The following is a 17,320-nucleotide window of genomic DNA, read 5'->3' on the forward strand; positions in this document are numbered from 1 at the left end:
TTTATTGTTTACTTTAAAGCAGGGACACAATCCATCATTTTAAGAAAACAAGTTTTGAGTTCTTCTCCTGTGAAATCTAGCTAGTACCAGTGACTTCCACTTATTTTTCCTTTTGACAAACTAACTGCGATCCAATCTTCAACTTAGGCCAATTTCTGGATACTTTTATTTTTATTCAACATTACGAAGAAATCTTTTTTTAATAACTATCGCCTAATTTAACATACTATGCCATTTTGAAATGAAGAAATTCTATACTTATGGGAAACTGATACCGCGAGGATATTACGCAATCTGTGTAAATTAACCGTTGTTTGCTTGCCATATATAATAGTAGTGAAAGGGGTGAGATTAGCGTCAATGGGAATTAGCATTACAAACACCCCCTGGGCGAGATTAGCGTCAATGGAAATTTAACATTAACCACCCTGGGCGAGATTAGCGTCAATGGAAATTTAACATGGGCAAAAAACCCTGGGTAAGATTAGCGTCAATGGAATTTAACACTGGAGAAAGGAAAACAAAAGGAAATATTGAGATTAGCGTCAAAGGCATTCGAACAATGGAAAAAAAAATATCGATTCTTGGGACAAAGGCAATTGAACATGGGGAATAGAGTTTGGGTCTGTCTAGGGACAAGGGGAATTGAACATGGGAATAGAGTCTGGGTTTGTCTAGGGACAAAGGGGAATTGAACATGTTACAAAAAAAAAACTACTTTAGGGACAAGGGGAATTGAACATGGGATTTTTTTTTTTTTAACTTTTTATCAAGAGGTAGGCAATCGAAAGGCTATCTCTTTTCGAGAAATGTGGGTGGCCCTGAAAAGGGCCTTTGGGTTTATGTTAATATTAATATTAACATAGACGGCATCTGTCACATCTTCTTCTTCTTAAACTCCTTCTACCTGCAGGTCCATACACAAGTACCCTCTTGAGGCATCCTTGTCTTTCTATGTAAACTCTTCTCATCCATAGACTAGTATCTGTCCTATCAACAACAGTCCACTTGGACCGGACATACATGAGCATGTCCGTCCTAAACATCATGGAAGACACAAGGGTGGATGATTCAACTGTGGTCCACATCGTGAGGCGACGAGAACAGGTGAATCAATGCAGTGAACTGCGCTTATTTATAGGTAGAGGAAGGATTGAAACGGATTGAGTCCATTCACCAATCCGAACACGCGTTACAAAATTCAGTCAGTCCGCATCCAATCCGAAGAGAGCAGTCTGTGACGTCATGTGGTCTATATAGATTCGCTAGCGCCTGTGTGCTGTCAATCTATGCGACAGTGATTCAACATGACGGAAACTCAGAAAACGATCCATTGGGGTGCACCAGCAGTGGAGACCACCCAAGGGAACCCGGACTTACTTTCAGAAGAGGTACAATGGGATTTTGTGGATTTTCTTACCTCGCAAGAATTTGTTCCGGAACCTTCGTCTCATTCTTCATTACCGCAAGTGGAGAATTTTAGACAGAGACAGAAAGAAGAATTTGAGAAATTTATGCAACGACAAAAGGAAGCGGAACAAGCTTTTCTCCTACAGCAACAGCAACAGCAACAAGAAGAGGTAAGAAAAAAACAACAACAAGAAGAAGTACCAGCAAAGAAACAAGAGGGTGAAAATCAAACGGCTACGGTACTGTTGGACATTTTAGCGGAGTTAAGAAGTCTGAAACAAATGTATCAGACTTCTTTATCACGACCGAAGAGAATACGACCTTCCCGAGCTAAACATGCCAACCCTGTGACTAAGCCTATCGTACCACCCTTAGTGATTTCAACCCAATCATCAGAAGTAGGCCTCGGCCGCTGGCGTGGCTTAAGGCAGTTAAAGTTGATTGCTTAAACTCACCCCCTACACCAAAATAAAAAGGCCCTTTTCAGGGCCACCCACTTCTCTCGAAAAGAGATAGCCTTTCAATTTGCCAATAACTCAAAAATCAACAACAAAAAAAACCAACATTTTACCCTTATAGTACATGTCTGTGTATGAGTTCGTGAGTGTAGCTTCTTATTTTAAAATCAAAACTCAAAGACACTTACCTTATATAATTAATGTATTCTTTTCTCCATAGTTACAATCCAATTCACAATTCACAACAGAACACTTTATAAATTGCATTCACTTCTTCTGTTTCTTTCTTTTTTACTCTCTCTTTTTTTTCAATTTCTTCACTGTCACAGTCTTTTCCTCCTCTTCCTCCTCACTTTCTTCCCTTCTTCTTTTCTTCTCCTGTTTCTTTTTCTTCACCTGGCTGCTTTCTTCCTCTGAAGAATCTCTCTCTTCTTCTGAAGAATCCCTCTTTTCTTCCGACTCCTCTTGTTTCTTTTTTGGGCAATCTTGAGACCAATGTCCTTTTTCTTGACAATAATAACAGGTATCTTGACTTTTGTCTTTTCTAGCCCCTTTTTTTCTTTTTTGACGGTCTGGACACTCTGAAGACCAATGCCCTTTCTTCTGACAGATATAGCAAGTATCTTGACTTTTATCTCGAAAGGAAGGAGAGTAGTCCGTCGGCTGGTCTGAAGAGAATTTTCTAATGACCCCTCGCAAAGCTCTGATGAAACGTTCCATCTGGGTAGTCTCTTCCATCGTTGTGCTCGGTTTGAGAGTGAAATGAATAGTGAAAGGACAAGACACACACCCTTTTTATATACGCTGGTTTGTCATGACTATAAATTAGTCTATGGTGTTTAAACTTGAGTCATTTGACGTTTTGCACTCAAGATGAAACGATCCTATTCATTCGAGAAGAAAGAAGAAGAAGAAAGTAAGAGGCAGAAACGTGATCTATCGCCTCGTACCAGAGCTGAAGTCTTGGCACAAATTCATACCAGTGATTTTGAAGAGGACATGAGTGAACCAGAATCCCAACCCTCTAAACAAAGTTCACCACCCTTAGTTAACCCTGAAAAGTACTATTCCATTCGAGAGACCGAAAAGCGCTCCTCTAGAAAATTTAGAACCACGGCTTACACCTACACAGTGAAGTTTAAAGATTTCAAGTCCGACGTACCATTGGAGAAAGCAGAAGGGTTTATCACCAAGATGTGGGATTCTTTGCTCACCGCACTCAAGCGACAATGTCAACCCAAAGAAGACGATCGCTTGACACTATCCATAGATCACGACAGCTTGAAATCCCTTGTTTGGATCGAGTTTAGCAGACCCGCAGAACTAACCCCTTCCAAAGTCATGGACAAGATTCAACACGTACAACAATCTAATGACCAGTTTGACATCACCGATGGTAAAGCCACACTGAAAATGGCCCACGTCTCTCCTCCTCAAGGGACCGGACAACGCAATAAGGTGTTATTGGTGAACCACCTTCGCAGCACCAAAAAGAGTCTCGTCCAAATTAACAACCATCAAGACCAGATGTGCTTAGCCCGAGCCATCGTGGTGGGACGAACCTATGCCAACAAGAACGACACGCTAGAATGGAAAAGAACCTGGAAAACTATTCAACAATCGGACCGAGCCAAACAACGAAACGAAGCAGAACTCCTGTTGAAACAAGCTGGCCTGTCCAAAGACACACCCTGTGGCATTCCTGAAATGCAAAAATTGCAAGATGTCCTAGCTCCACGCTACACCTTGAAAGTGCACCCTCAAGAAGTGCGTGGGCCTCTGTTGTTTCGAGGGGAAGACTTTAAGGACGGAAAATACATTCATGTCTATTATCACGATGACCATTTCGACACCATTACCACTATCACTGGATTCCTGGGATACAGTTATTACTGTGAGAAATGTGACTATGGCTATAACAATCGAGAGCAACACAAACATTGCGGATGGAAATGCCCAGGATGTTTGGCCTCTCCACCCTGTCTGAGCGAAGGACAAGAAAGAGTATATTGTCCTGCTTGTCTGCGCACGTTTGCCAGCCCTGCCTGTTACCAACAACATCTGAAGACGCAAGGTTCACAGCAGAAACGTGTTTGTCAACTGCTGAGACTGTGCTCTACGTGTCGACAAGGCATACGTACCAATAATGCCAAGGCACACGTATGTTCAGGAAAGAAAAAATGTCACATCTGTCACCACATCGTGGACTTGAAACACGAATGCTACGTGCAAAAATACCAACCCCCACCAGAGAAAGAGGATGGTCACAAGAAGAAAGGCAATTTCATCATTTTCGATTTCGAATGCATGCAAGAGACTGGCATTCACATTCCTAATTTCTGCGTGGCTCATCGAGCGTGCGAGAAGTGCATTCAAGAACCTATCTTCAGTCATTGCCCTCACTGCAGCAAGATTCCCGGAGGGCGTGAAAAATTCTTTCGAGGACCGAACACGTTAGCCGATTTTGCCCAATGGGTCTTAGATCCCATTGCCAAGACGTGGAGCCAAGAGGACATCGAACGTTACGGAGATTGTCTTCGTCATGCCACAGTGATGGCTCACAATTTCTCCGGATACGATGGACAGTTTCTTCTCAGATACTATACGGAACAAGGCACCGAACGTCCTAAAGTGACTTTGAACGGAGCCAAAATCATTTTCATGCAAGTGGGACAAGTGCAGTTTAAAGATTCGATGAGCTATTTGGCCATGCCTTTGAGTCGAATGCCTAAAACGTTTGGAATGACAGAAATGGCTAAAGGGTACTTTCCACACTTTTTCAATACGGAAGCCAATCAACACGCCGTTCTACCCCATTTGCCTGAGGCTCACTATTACGACCCCGACAACATGCGTACCGAACAACGAGAAGCTTTCTACGCTTGGTACCAGACTCACGCCTCCGACCCTTTCGACTTTCAGGAAGAAATGCTAAAGTATTGTCGTTCCGACGTGGACATTTTACGGCGTTGCTGTGGAAAATTTCGAGAACTGTTCATGGAACACGGAGGGGTCGATCCTTTGAAAGAAGCTTGCACCATTGCCAAAGCGTGTTCCTTAGTGTATCGACAACGATTCATGCCTGAAAACACCGTGGCTGTCATCAGTCCTCAAACGACCCACTATGTCAAACGTCAATACTCGGTCAAAGCCCTACGTTGGTTACATTACTTGTGCGACAAGGAAGACAAATGGATTCAGCATGCCCGCAACGGAGGAGGCAAAAAGACCATCGGAACGTATTCGGTCGATGGCTGGGACTTAGAAAACCCCAAGATCGTGTACGAGTTTAACGGTTGCTTATTTCACGGATGTCCCGTCTGTTACCCTGATCGTAGCACTAAAAATCAGTTTTTACAACGAACCATGGAAGACTTGTACCAGGACACTTGTCAGCGACGCCTAAAGTTAGAACAGCAAGGATACCAAGTGGTGGAAATGTGGGAACACGAGTACGATCACCGTATGAAAACCGATCCCGAGTTTAAACGTGCCGTGGAAAGTTACAAGCTGATGGACCCCCTAAACCCGAGGGAGAGTTTGTACGGAGGAAGGACCAATGCCACCTGTTTGCTGTACCAAGCCGACGAAGAGAAAGGAGAAGAAATCAAATACTTGGACGTGTGTTCGTTGTATCCTTACGTGTGCAAATATTGTCCCTTTCCTGCAGGGCACCCACAATTGTTCACGGAACACATCGACCTGAAAAACATTCGACAATACGAAGGCTTGATCAAGTGTAAAGTTTTGCCTCCCACGAACCTATACCATCCCGTCTTACCTCACCATTGTCAAGGCAAACTGATGTTTCCATTGTGTCGTACTTGTGCCGAAACGTGCAACCAAGACCAGCCTTGTCAGCACACCCAAGAAGAACGGGCCTTGACGGGAACCTGGGTCAGCGTAGAATTGTTCAAAGCTCTGGACATGGGATACCAACTGTTAGAAGTGTACGAAATTTGCCACTTTCCCAAGACACAACAATACCACAAGGGTGACCCCAGTCAGAAAGGCATTTTCGCCGACTACGTGGATGCCTTTTTGAAACTGAAGCAAGAAGCCAGCGGCTATCCTTCCTGGTGTCACACTTCCGAAGACGAAAAGACATTCAAAGAGAAATACTATGAACAAGAAGGCATCTCTTTAGACCACATCGAGAAAAACGAAGGCAGGCGGTCGTTTGCCAAAGTGATGTTAAATTGTTTGTGGGGTAAAATGGCACAACGACCGTGTTTACCCAAGACGGAATATTTGACAGAACCTTCCCGCTACTTTCAGATGATTCACGACAAAACCAAATACATGAAACACGTGGACGTCGTTCGCGAGGATTTGATCTTGGTCAATTACGAAGAAGATCTGGACTTTGTACAAGACGACCCCTTTGGAAATGTCATCATTGCGGCTTACGTGACAGCTCATGCTTGCTTAAAATTGTACGAAGCTTTAGAACTGTTACGGGAACGTGTCCTGTACTTTGACACGGACAGTTGCATTTACATCCATCACCCGAGTCAACAGCACCCTGACATCGAAGGAGACCGTTTAGGAGCCTGGACAGACGAACATCCCGACGACACGATTCTAAGTTTCGTCAGTGGTGGTCCCAAAAATTACGGCAACGAATACCGGGACCAACAAGGAGAATTGCACACGACGTGTAAAGTGAAAGGATTGACTCTGAATTATCGTACCAGTCGTGTGGTGAACTTTGGGGTATTGAAAGAAGCCTTGCAATCGGGAGAGGATGCAAACCTTAAAGTGACCACCTATCAAACGAACAAAGTTGTACGTTTACCCACTCACCACATCGTCAGTCGACCCTTGCAAAAAGTCTATCAAATCGTGTACCAGAAGCGAGTGCGACTTCCCAATCATTTCACCTTACCGTATGGACACGTCGGTATTGGTCTGTATATAAAAAGGAACCCTAGGCAAGATCGATAGTTCATTGTGACTACCAAGACCAAGCGAACAAGATGAATACTTTCAGAGAGACACAAAACAAGTTTAGACAGGCATAATTCAAGTGTGGGGCTTCTGAAGTGGAATGCGATTGTGAGCCTTGCGACTTTTCAACCTGTGTTAGTTACGGTGCAGGAAGAACCCGTCACCCAGGACGGGACTGTCGTGGACAGGCCTGAAAGACCCTTTCGGGAGGACACTTGTGTGACCTTACCCCCTACTATAGAACTGGTTAGAACATTACCCAAAACATGTTGTACAGACACTTGTGTTTATTCCACGTTGATGGTTATCATGTGCCTTTTATCCAAATACTTAAGCCTTTGACTTTTATGTATTTTTGTCTTTCGTATTCATGTTTGAAACATTCAATAAACGTGTTCTGAAAAAAAGTATATAAACTCTTGTCTTGTTTGTTTTCGTGTCACAAGTGACATTTCTCACACTATGGCTACCTCTGCTGTCTCTGCTCCCTCTTCCTCTACTGTCAAAGTCATCGACGAACACTTAGATCGTGCCAGTTGGGAGGCTTTGTATCTTCGCCATCCCTTTAACATGCTCATTGCTGGACCTAGCGGTTCAGGCAAAACCGAATTTGTTAAACGTTTGATCGAACATAAACATCATTTGATCGATCGACCACCTCAGCGGATCGTGTGGTGTTACAAAGAGTGGCAATCGGCGTACAGCCTCTTGCGAGAAAGTCAAGGCGATTCCATCGTGTTTGTGGAAGGCATTCCTAAAGAAGACGACGGCATCGTCTCTGACTCCCGTCAAACCCATTTGGTCATTTTCGACGACATGTTAGGAGAAGACGAAGAAGAAATTAAACTGTGTTTCACGCGCAAAGGGCATCAACGTAATGCCAGTGTCGTTTACATCACCCAAAATTTGTTTCAACAAAGTAAAGCCCATCGCACCATCAGTCTCAATGCGCATTACGTGGTCTTGTTTAAAAGCCCTCGAGATAAATCGCAAGTGCAAGTCTTAGCCAAACAGTTAGGAACGCCTTGGCTGACTCAGGCGTACGACGATGCCACTCAAACTCCACACGCCTATTCACTCGTCGATTTGAAACCTACGACCCCCGAGGATTTGCGATTTCGTACCCACGTGTTTCACCACTGGTGCCAAGACGGAGGGCCTGTCCTGTACACGTCTCCGTCCTCGACTTCATTTCACTCCACATAAAAAAATCTATAAAAACCTCAGACTCTTTTTCGTCTGTCTCACTCACAGTGCGAACATGACGTCCCTTCAGTCGCATCTTCCCGTCAAATTGATTCGTGCCTTGTATGGCATCAGTCGAGAAAAAAATCCACAAATACGAGCTCGTGTCTTAGAAGCTAGTCTCAAAGAAGTCTTACGATGGTTCACGGTGACGGCACGTCAAATACTCCAAGGAATCATTCAGATTCCTCATCAAACCAAACGCTTTTTCGATCGAAACAAAGTCGCTTTGGTCCAACTGGCCGATCCCCGCATCGACACTCAAACCAAAAAACAAATCATTTTGAAACCTGGAGGGAGTGGTACTCTAGGAGTGGTCATCATTCGCTCACTCTTAAGATGGGATCCTAATGCCCCCAAAGTTATCCCCAAGAAAAAAGTCCAACGAAGCCCCAAGAAGAAAAAGAAAAAGACCAGGTCCCCAAGAAGAACTTATCCAGTGGCGGGACCCTCCTCTTACCAGACACCACCCCGGGAAAAGAAAAGAAGCTCCAGAAAAAGAAAAGTCCACAGAAGAAAACTAGTCGCAAGAGAGGCACTTCGGCCAGGACGCAACCTTACACCCGCAAACCACGACCTGCCACGGTGGTGACCGCATCTCCGGCAGCCTCACGTTCATCCATTTCTCAGTTGATGACACCAAGAACTGAAGAGTACTTGGAGACGTTGATCACACCAAGAACTTCTCCGTTGATGACCCCAAAAAGAACTTCCCCAGTGGCAGGACCCTCCAATTTAGTGGCAGTGGCTGCTGCTCACAAAGTACCTTCTCCCAAAATCAAAGTCCATGAAAGATCGGGTATGTTACAAAGTTTACTGGATTTGTCCAAGAACTGGCTCGATTTAGTCCGTTGCGTACCCCTCCACGACGTGTCATGAATATCCTCAAACTGATACGCCGTAAAGACAATCAGTGGAGACGCGTTCCAGTATAAAAAAGACCTGTGACCAAGTCGGGGGTATCAGTGTTTTTTTGGTGCTCCTGAAGACTCAAATATGTCACCCTCCAGAAAACCCCAAGGAAAGAAAAGAAAAGGACTACCACCACGTTTAGTCAAACATGGGGACATGTTATCTGTCCTGTCCAAAGCTTCTTCACCACTACGAAAAAAACTCATTAAATCGGCCTCCAAAGAGGTCATCGATACCGTGTGCGAATGTTGTTTGAACGTTTTGAAAGGCACGATCCCTTTGTCCAAACACCAGAAACAATGCTTAAGCAAACATTGTCACGTTCTTCGCCAAATGGTTCGAAAGAAAATTCCCATTCGTCAAAAGAAGAAGATGTTGGTCCAACGTGGAGGCATTTTGCCTCTCTTGTTAGGCCCCATACTGAAAGGAGTCTTGGGAACCATGTTGGGAGGACTGGTGGGAGCAAGATAAAAAGGCCCTCGGAAGTCCCAAGATCTCAGAATTGACCCCTGACAACCCTATGGAAGGACGAAAACTAGCTTTAGTGCCTTACAAACGATGGATGGAATACCATCGGTGGCAAGAACAACGCACCCCGCATTTACCTCCCAATCCCCATTTGAGCGAGATGTCCCAGTTACAACACGAATTGCAGTCCTTGATGGATCGCCAAGATTTGTCCGAAACAGAAAAATCGCAAAAGTACGGTCAACTCTTGCAACGACTGCAACTCTTTCACCAGAAAGCTTTAGACGAAACAGCTCTACCCACTCTGAAAGATTTTAAGACCTTGATGAAAAGTCCAGCACCATCACCAGTACCAGTTCCAGTACCACCACTACCAGTGACCAAGACAGAAAAAGGAGAAGAAGAAGAAGAAGAAGGGTTTCAAACTCCACCAGAAAAAGTACGCAAGTTAACAACACCACCTACCTCCAGAATTGGATGGATTAAAAAGATGATGGCCACCCCTTCTTCATCACAAGAGAAAAAGAAAGTGAAGACAGAAGTGAAGACAGAAGTGAAACAAGAACCGATATCCCCCGCTCAGATATCCTCCTCTTCAACACCTATTGCTGGTCGCACACGCAAAGCATTGCAATCCAAGAAAGTTCCCCAAGAGAAAAAGAGTAGCATCTTCCAAGAGTGGGTGCCTTATTAACACACCAACCAACACAAAAAATGGAAAAAGTCTTAGCCAGCATTTACTACGATCCCTCGCATCCTGCAGGTTACGCAGGAGTTCAAAAATTGTATCGTGCTGCCAAAACGCGACTGAAAAGTCTCCGTTTACCTCAAGTGCAACGATGGTTACAAGAACAAGCTACCTACACTTTACACAAACCCATTCGACGCAAGTTTGCCAGAAGTCGCACCCGAGTGGAAGGCATCGATCATCAATGGCAAGCCGATTTAGCCGATGTCTCTCATTTGGCCAGCTACAATCGTGGCTACAAATATTTGTTTTGTGTCATCGACGTCTTTTCCAAATTTGCCTGGGTCGTGCCCTTGACTTCCAAATCGAGCAGCGAGTTAGTGCGAGCCCTGCAACGGGTGTTGAAACAAAGCGGTCGTCACCCTCTTCGATGGCAAACGGACAAAGGCACCGAATTTCTGAACCAAGCTTTCCAAAAAGAATTCAAGAAACGTGACATTCATTTTTTTTACCACCGAGAATCCCGAAACCAAAGCCAGCATCGTGGAACGTTTTCAACGCACTTTGAAAGAACACATGTGGAAATAGTTTACGCATCACCACACTCTGAAGTACATCGACATCTTACCGCACCTGGTGCAAGCGTACAACCAATCTTACCATCGAAGCATCGGACGTGCCCCGCAAGACGTGACTCCCGACAACGAAGTGTTGGTGTTTGAGCGTCTGTTCGGTACGTCCCCGACGAGGGCTGTCCCCAAGAAAAGTGGAGAGTTGGCCGTAGGAGATTGGGTGCGCATTGGCAAAACCAAACGCACTTTCGACAAAGGTTACTTACCTAACTGGACGACCGAATTGTTTCGCGTCACTGGACGAGTGCATGGCCGTCAACCTGCCGTCTATAAATTGGAAGACATGAACGGACAAGTGCTCAAAGGAACGTTTTATTTGCCCGAGTTACAACGTGTCACCAAAAAAGAAGACGACGTGTACGACATCGAAAGCATTCTCGAACGCAGAACCCGTAAAGTGGGCAAACGACGTGTCAAAGAAGTCAAAGTACGTTGGAAAGGATATCCGCCCAGTTTTGATTCTTGGATCGACGCTTCGCAAGCCATCGACTATAAAAAGAAGTGACCATCATGCCCTTTCACACAGACGCAGCTACGTCGACCACTCCTCCTTCACCTAGTTCTTCTGTGCAAGATTTACAAAAACAACCCTTGTGGGTGTGGTGTGGAGAACGTGTGCCTAAAACGCAAATCGTCTTTTTCTGCCAAATCTTCGTGGTGTATTGTGTCATCGGGGCAGCCATCGCCAATTTGAGTTTGCAACAAGGAGACAAACAATTGTGGACCATTTTATTGAGCAGTTGCATCGGTTACCTGCTTCCCAATCCCTCCCTGAAATTCTCCTCGAACGGGAACCACGGGAACCTTGTGTCCAGTGCCAGTGCCAGTCACCATTCCAACAACAAGCACAACCAGAACCCCATCTTGGGCGGAGACACGCCTCTGATATCCACTAACCCCTCGGACAGCCACAGAACTCTGGAATTATGAGTCACGAAAACCAATTTTACTTAACCTTACCCAGCGACAGTTCCATGGAGGTGTTTCCCCACAACACGTTGTGCTGTTACACGGCTAAATTACCCCAAGCCATCCAGTTAGATCACGAAGCCCATTGGGAAGTGGCTTTAGTAGAAATGATTCACCCTACACAAATCCAAAACATCACCGAAAAGCAAAACACTTTTGAGGTCGAAATCATGAACCAACAATTACAAGAAGCCATGAATGACATCGGGTTTTCAGGGGACACAAGACCATCCAACAATTCACCCTTCAATATCTACACCTTGACAATTCCGGCAGGGTTTTATTTTAGTGGCCAACATTTGGTGGACACCATTACTTCCAGGTTCGAGTTCGCCTTTGGCAAAGCGCTGAACAGAGTCAAAAAAAGTGTCACCCTGGAGTACCATAAAGTGGCTCGTCGCTTACTGATGAAATTTCAGGATACCCAAACGTTGTCCATCAGTTTTAATCGTGACTTGTTTGATATTTTAGGTGGAGACACAAAAATGGTTCCAAATTTTAAACCGAAGATCAACAGCAATACGGAATTTTACAAGTTTTTTCGATTCCCTGTAGAACTGAACCAAGGACTGAATTTGATGTTCGTGTACTCCGATGTGGTGGAGTATAACGTGGTGGGACACACCTCTGTACCGTTACTGCATGTCATTCCTTTCAAAGTGGATAGTACCACGACCAGTGACCAGGAAGGTGGAAACACCTATCACGTTCACCGGGAATTTGTGCATCCTCATTATTTGCCTGTCAGCAAGTCGTATTTGGACACGGTCAACATTGCTATAAAAGGAGATTTGGGACAAAATATTCCATTCACCAAAGGAAAAGTCACGGTGAAACTCCATTTTCGAAAACGGTTCTCTCACGACTCGTAAGTCATGTATCCAGTGTATCTAGGGGTTGCACGACAGCGAGGACACGGTTTAGGAGATATGTTAAAATCGGCCTTTCGTTCGGTGGCCCCGGTGTTGAAACCGATGGTGACACGCGGATTGCACGCCTTGAAAGATGCGGCACTGACACAAGGCAAAGAATTTCTCCAAAATGTCATCATCGACAAACAAAACCCTAAAGAAGCCTTCATGAGGGCAGGCAAAAATGTCTTGCTACAAACGGGTAAAGACCTTTTGGGCCGACAAGACACACCTATAAATGCCCTGCACGCTACCGAGTCAAGCATTCAGCAAGGACAAGGCAGAAAGAGACGACGAAGAAAACACCCTTTCACCAGACTTCAAGCTAGAAAGGCCAAGAAAAGAAGAACCGTTCGAGACTTAGACGTTTTCGATTATTGAGACACTGCAACAAAAAAATGATGCACCGAGAGTCTTGCGCCTGTTCCAAGACGGAACTGGATCTGTTTGCCATGCCCCCCACCATGATGACCATGCAAGAATCCCAATGGGTGGAATTTCATCCCGTCTCCTCATTGACCGATTCCGCTCCCATCGAGTTTGAAATCAAGGGACAGCCCGAAGATTACATCGATCTGAATAGCAGTTACTTGTACCTGAAAGTCAAAGTTCTAGATAAGGATGGAAATGCTATAGACACTGAGCCAGTAGCTCCCGTCAACAATTTCATGCATTCCTTGTTCAGCTCAGTGGACTTGTACTTGAACAACAAACTGGTTAGCAGCAGCATGGATACTTACCCTTACCGTGTCTACCTGGAAAATCTCTTGACGTACGGAATAGACGCCAAGAACACTCATCTCAATGCCTGCGTGCTATGGGAACCTGACGAAGCGGGCGAATTTGATAAAACAGGTCTTGAAGCTGACCCCAAATCAAAAACAACCACCAATGAGGGATTTGTAGAACGAAGAAAGAGAATCATTGGACCCAACCAAAGTTTAGAACTGATGAATCGTTTGCATTTGGACATGTGGTTGCAAGAAAAATATTTGCTGAACGGGGTGGATGTCCGCCTGAGACTGAATCGGAGCAGTACCGCTTTCCATTTATTGGCTGATGCTGGCGAGTACAAAACCAAAATCCAAGAAGCCAGACTCTAAGTACGTCGTGTGGAAGTGTTACCTAAAGTAGGTAACGACGCGTAGAAGTGAAAACTTTCACCATTCCTAGGGGACAGCGATCCATGATCGAAGATCATCTGTTCCAAGGACAGCTACCCAAACGTTTGATCCTTGGTATGGTCTCCGAATGAAGCCTTCAACGGAGCTATCACTAAAAATCCTTTCAACTTTCATCACTTCAACGTGTCCAAGATTGAAGTCAGTCGCGATGGCAAGACCTTGTGTACCCGACCTTTCGAACCTGACTTTGAGAAGAAGAATTACTTGAGATCGTACTTGTCCTTGTACGAAGCCACGGGACAGTTAGGAACCAACACCAGTCACGGCATTACGTACGACGATTATGACGGAGGCTATGCTTTGTGGGCTTTTGATTTCACTCCAGACCATGGCAGCGACGAGGGACATTTCCACCCTATAAAATCCGGCCAGATTCGTGTGGAAATTCAGTTCGTAAACAGAATCGGTGATGATGATGTAACGTTGAACGTCATCCTGTATGCAGAATTCGATAATACCATAGAAATCAACAGTTTGAGAGAAGTCATTCTAGATTACTAGAAACCATGGAATACTGTTATCCCTCTTTACCTAGTGGAGAAGCTTTGAAGATGGAATGTGAAGAGACCGTGGAAGGAGAATCCCAACACAAAGACGAAAAGGACATCGTGATCAAGTCGAGATGGCCAGAACAAGAACAGCAATTGGTCTCCTACTGTGCTACATACCTGGCAGACACATTTACGACATGGATGAAGCATGATTACTATGGATGTCAAAACATCAGTCAAGAAGAAAAATTCAACGAATATCTGGACGAAGCTTGGAGTCTGTTTAAAAAAGACGTGTTACGTTGGTGGTATAAAGACTTGCGTGAACATTTCTGTCCTCCATTAACGACTCGAGACATCCATTACATCAAAACCCTCTTTGACAAATTCAAAGAGAAAGTCGAGATCGAAATTGATCACTTATTATCAGCAAAAGAACATTTAGTGACTTATTTTGATCGTGATTTTTCTAGAAACGATGAGAAAGTAAATCGTTGATTTTTTGACTAGTGTGCTTATTTTGTTGTCTTAAGCTAGGAAACGTAGTGTCCATCCATGACTCAATGACTTGCAACAGTGGAAATCACAATTTCATTCACAACTTTGCCAACCCTGTTTAAAGTAGAGTGTAAATTGAAACAAATGTTTGATGTTATATTGTTGGATTATTGTTAAAAAATGTTAGAGTTGTTGGTCAGTGTTAAGTGATTTTTGAATAAAAAATGATGTGTTTTGAAAAAAATGCCATTGTGATTTGTTTGGCTATAAGAATGTTTTCCTTCACGTCCGCGCTTTGACTTTAAGACCCGGGTTGTTTCCAGTCTAACCATCCATTGTCGACTCATCCTCCTACGAAGATGTGCTCCAAACTAGCTAAGCTAAACGAAGCCTACGTGAATTTGCATAGGGTCAGACACAGTCTGATACCGAAGCCAGAAGAGATAGAGAATGTGAGAATGCTAAAAGTCACTGAAGACTTGATAGAAGAACTCTTCAGAGAAGAAGTGAACAGGGAGAAAGAAGAATGGACAGAGAAGTACAGACTTCAGAGACAGCAGCAACAACAACAACAGCAGCAGCAACAGCAGCAGGAACCTGAACCTGAGAGAGGCTTTGTCGATTGTCGTATCGACACCAAAGAGTTCTTCTTCTCTTTCCGAAGAAGCAGACCTATCGCCAGAAAGTCTATCCTCAGAGGACATCGCATTCTTAGAAACTAAAAGATTGCCATAGCAAACAAAAAAAAAAACAGCCTTTTTCAGGGCTACCCCAATACTCTAGAAAAGAAATAACAATCAATTTGCCAATGTGTGTAGGTAGAGTAGTGTGAATATAAACACTAACTCTTTTTTATAGTGTGAGGGTATGTGTTTGTGTGTTTGTGTTTGTAACATCTCACGTACGTTGGTGTGGATAGTAGATTAAGATCATGTTTTTTTTTTGGCTGTTTGAGGTGTGGGGAGAGTAGATTTGGGGGGGTTTGATTGAATTGCTTTGCGTATGTGAATAGTATATTGGAATGATTAATGAAAAAAATTTTTAGAATAGGAATGGGTAGTATAAAAAAGTGAGTGAGTGTTTCTTTTAGGTCCGCGCGTTGTTTTTTGGTCATGATCTAGGTAAGATCAATTTTATGTTTTTTAGGGGGATGTTTTCCTTCACGTCCGCAGTTTTAGTATAAATTGAAACTCGTTCGGCAGTCCAGCTACCCTTGTTGATTGATCAACACCAGAATGAACACGAGACTGGCGAAACTGTTGGAACTTCATGTTCATCTGGAATATGCCAGGCGCCTGTTGAACGAACTGGCCGCGGAGGCCATTGTGGAAGAAGGAAGGATGAGAGAGGAGGAGGAAAGAAGAAATAAAAAAGAGGAGGAGAGAAGATACAAAGAAGAGGAGGAAAGAAGATACAAAGAAGAGGAGAGAAGATACAAAGAAGAGGAGGAGAGAAGATACAAAGAAGAGGAGGAGGAAAAGGAGAAAAGAAGAAGAAATTTCAGAATCCCAGAAACCGAAAATTGGGATTCTGAAGCCACATATCCTGCCTCTGCTCTCTGCCCCCCAAAAAGTAAAAAGCAACTGGGGAACAAGATGTGTATGTGGCGCCAGGCCTGGAAGGTGCCACCATTAACCAGGTGTCCATGAAGTTCCAAAAAAAACAGCCCTTTTCAGGGCTACCCAATACTCTAAAAAAGAAATAACCATCAATTTGCCAATGTGTGTGTGTGTGTGTGTGTGTGTGTGTGTGTGTGTGTGTGTGTGTGTGTAGGTAGAGTAGTGTGAATATAAACACTAACTCTTTTTTCATAGTGCGAGGGTATGTGTTTGTGTGTTTGCGTTTGTAACTGCTCACGTAAGTTTGTGTGAATGATAGATTATGGGTTTCTTTATTGTTTCTTAGCGTATGTGAAGAGTATAGTTTGGGTTTTGTAACCGCTCACGTACGATTGTGTGGATAGTAGATTATGGATTTTGTTTATTGTTTCTTAGCGTATGTGGAGAGTATAGTTTGGGTTTTGTAACCGCTCACGTACGATTGTGTGGATAGTAGATTATGGATTTTGTTTTAATGATTTGCGTGTGTAAATAGTAGATTTGGGGTTTGTTTATTGTTGCTTCACTTATGTGGATAGTATATTATATGAAATGAGAAAAGTAGGGGATGTTTTCTTTCACGTCCGCACGATGTTAGGTCATGATCTAGGTAATATCAATTTTATGTTTTAAGGGGATGTTTTCCTTCACGTCCACGCTTTTCGTATAAGAACCCACAGTATTCGTCGTTCAAACCATTCTACAGAGAAGATGGCTTCGAACCACCTCGATAAATTTCAAACATTGCAAGACGTCCTTGACAATTTGGGCATGATAGAACAAATGCTAGTACGACTCAATGAAGACCACTATTCTTATAGTCCGCATAGAGTAAAAATGGAGATTACCAACTTAAGAAAAGCAACGGACATGATAAGTGGTGTGATGAAGGAAATAAAGGAGGAG

The sequence above is a fragment of the Sinohyriopsis cumingii genome, chromosome 1 (assembly GCF_028554795.1).
Source record: "Sinohyriopsis cumingii isolate HCF-2022 chromosome 1, ASM2855479v2, whole genome shotgun sequence".
NCBI lineage: Eukaryota > Metazoa > Mollusca > Bivalvia > Unionida > Unionidae > Sinohyriopsis > Sinohyriopsis cumingii.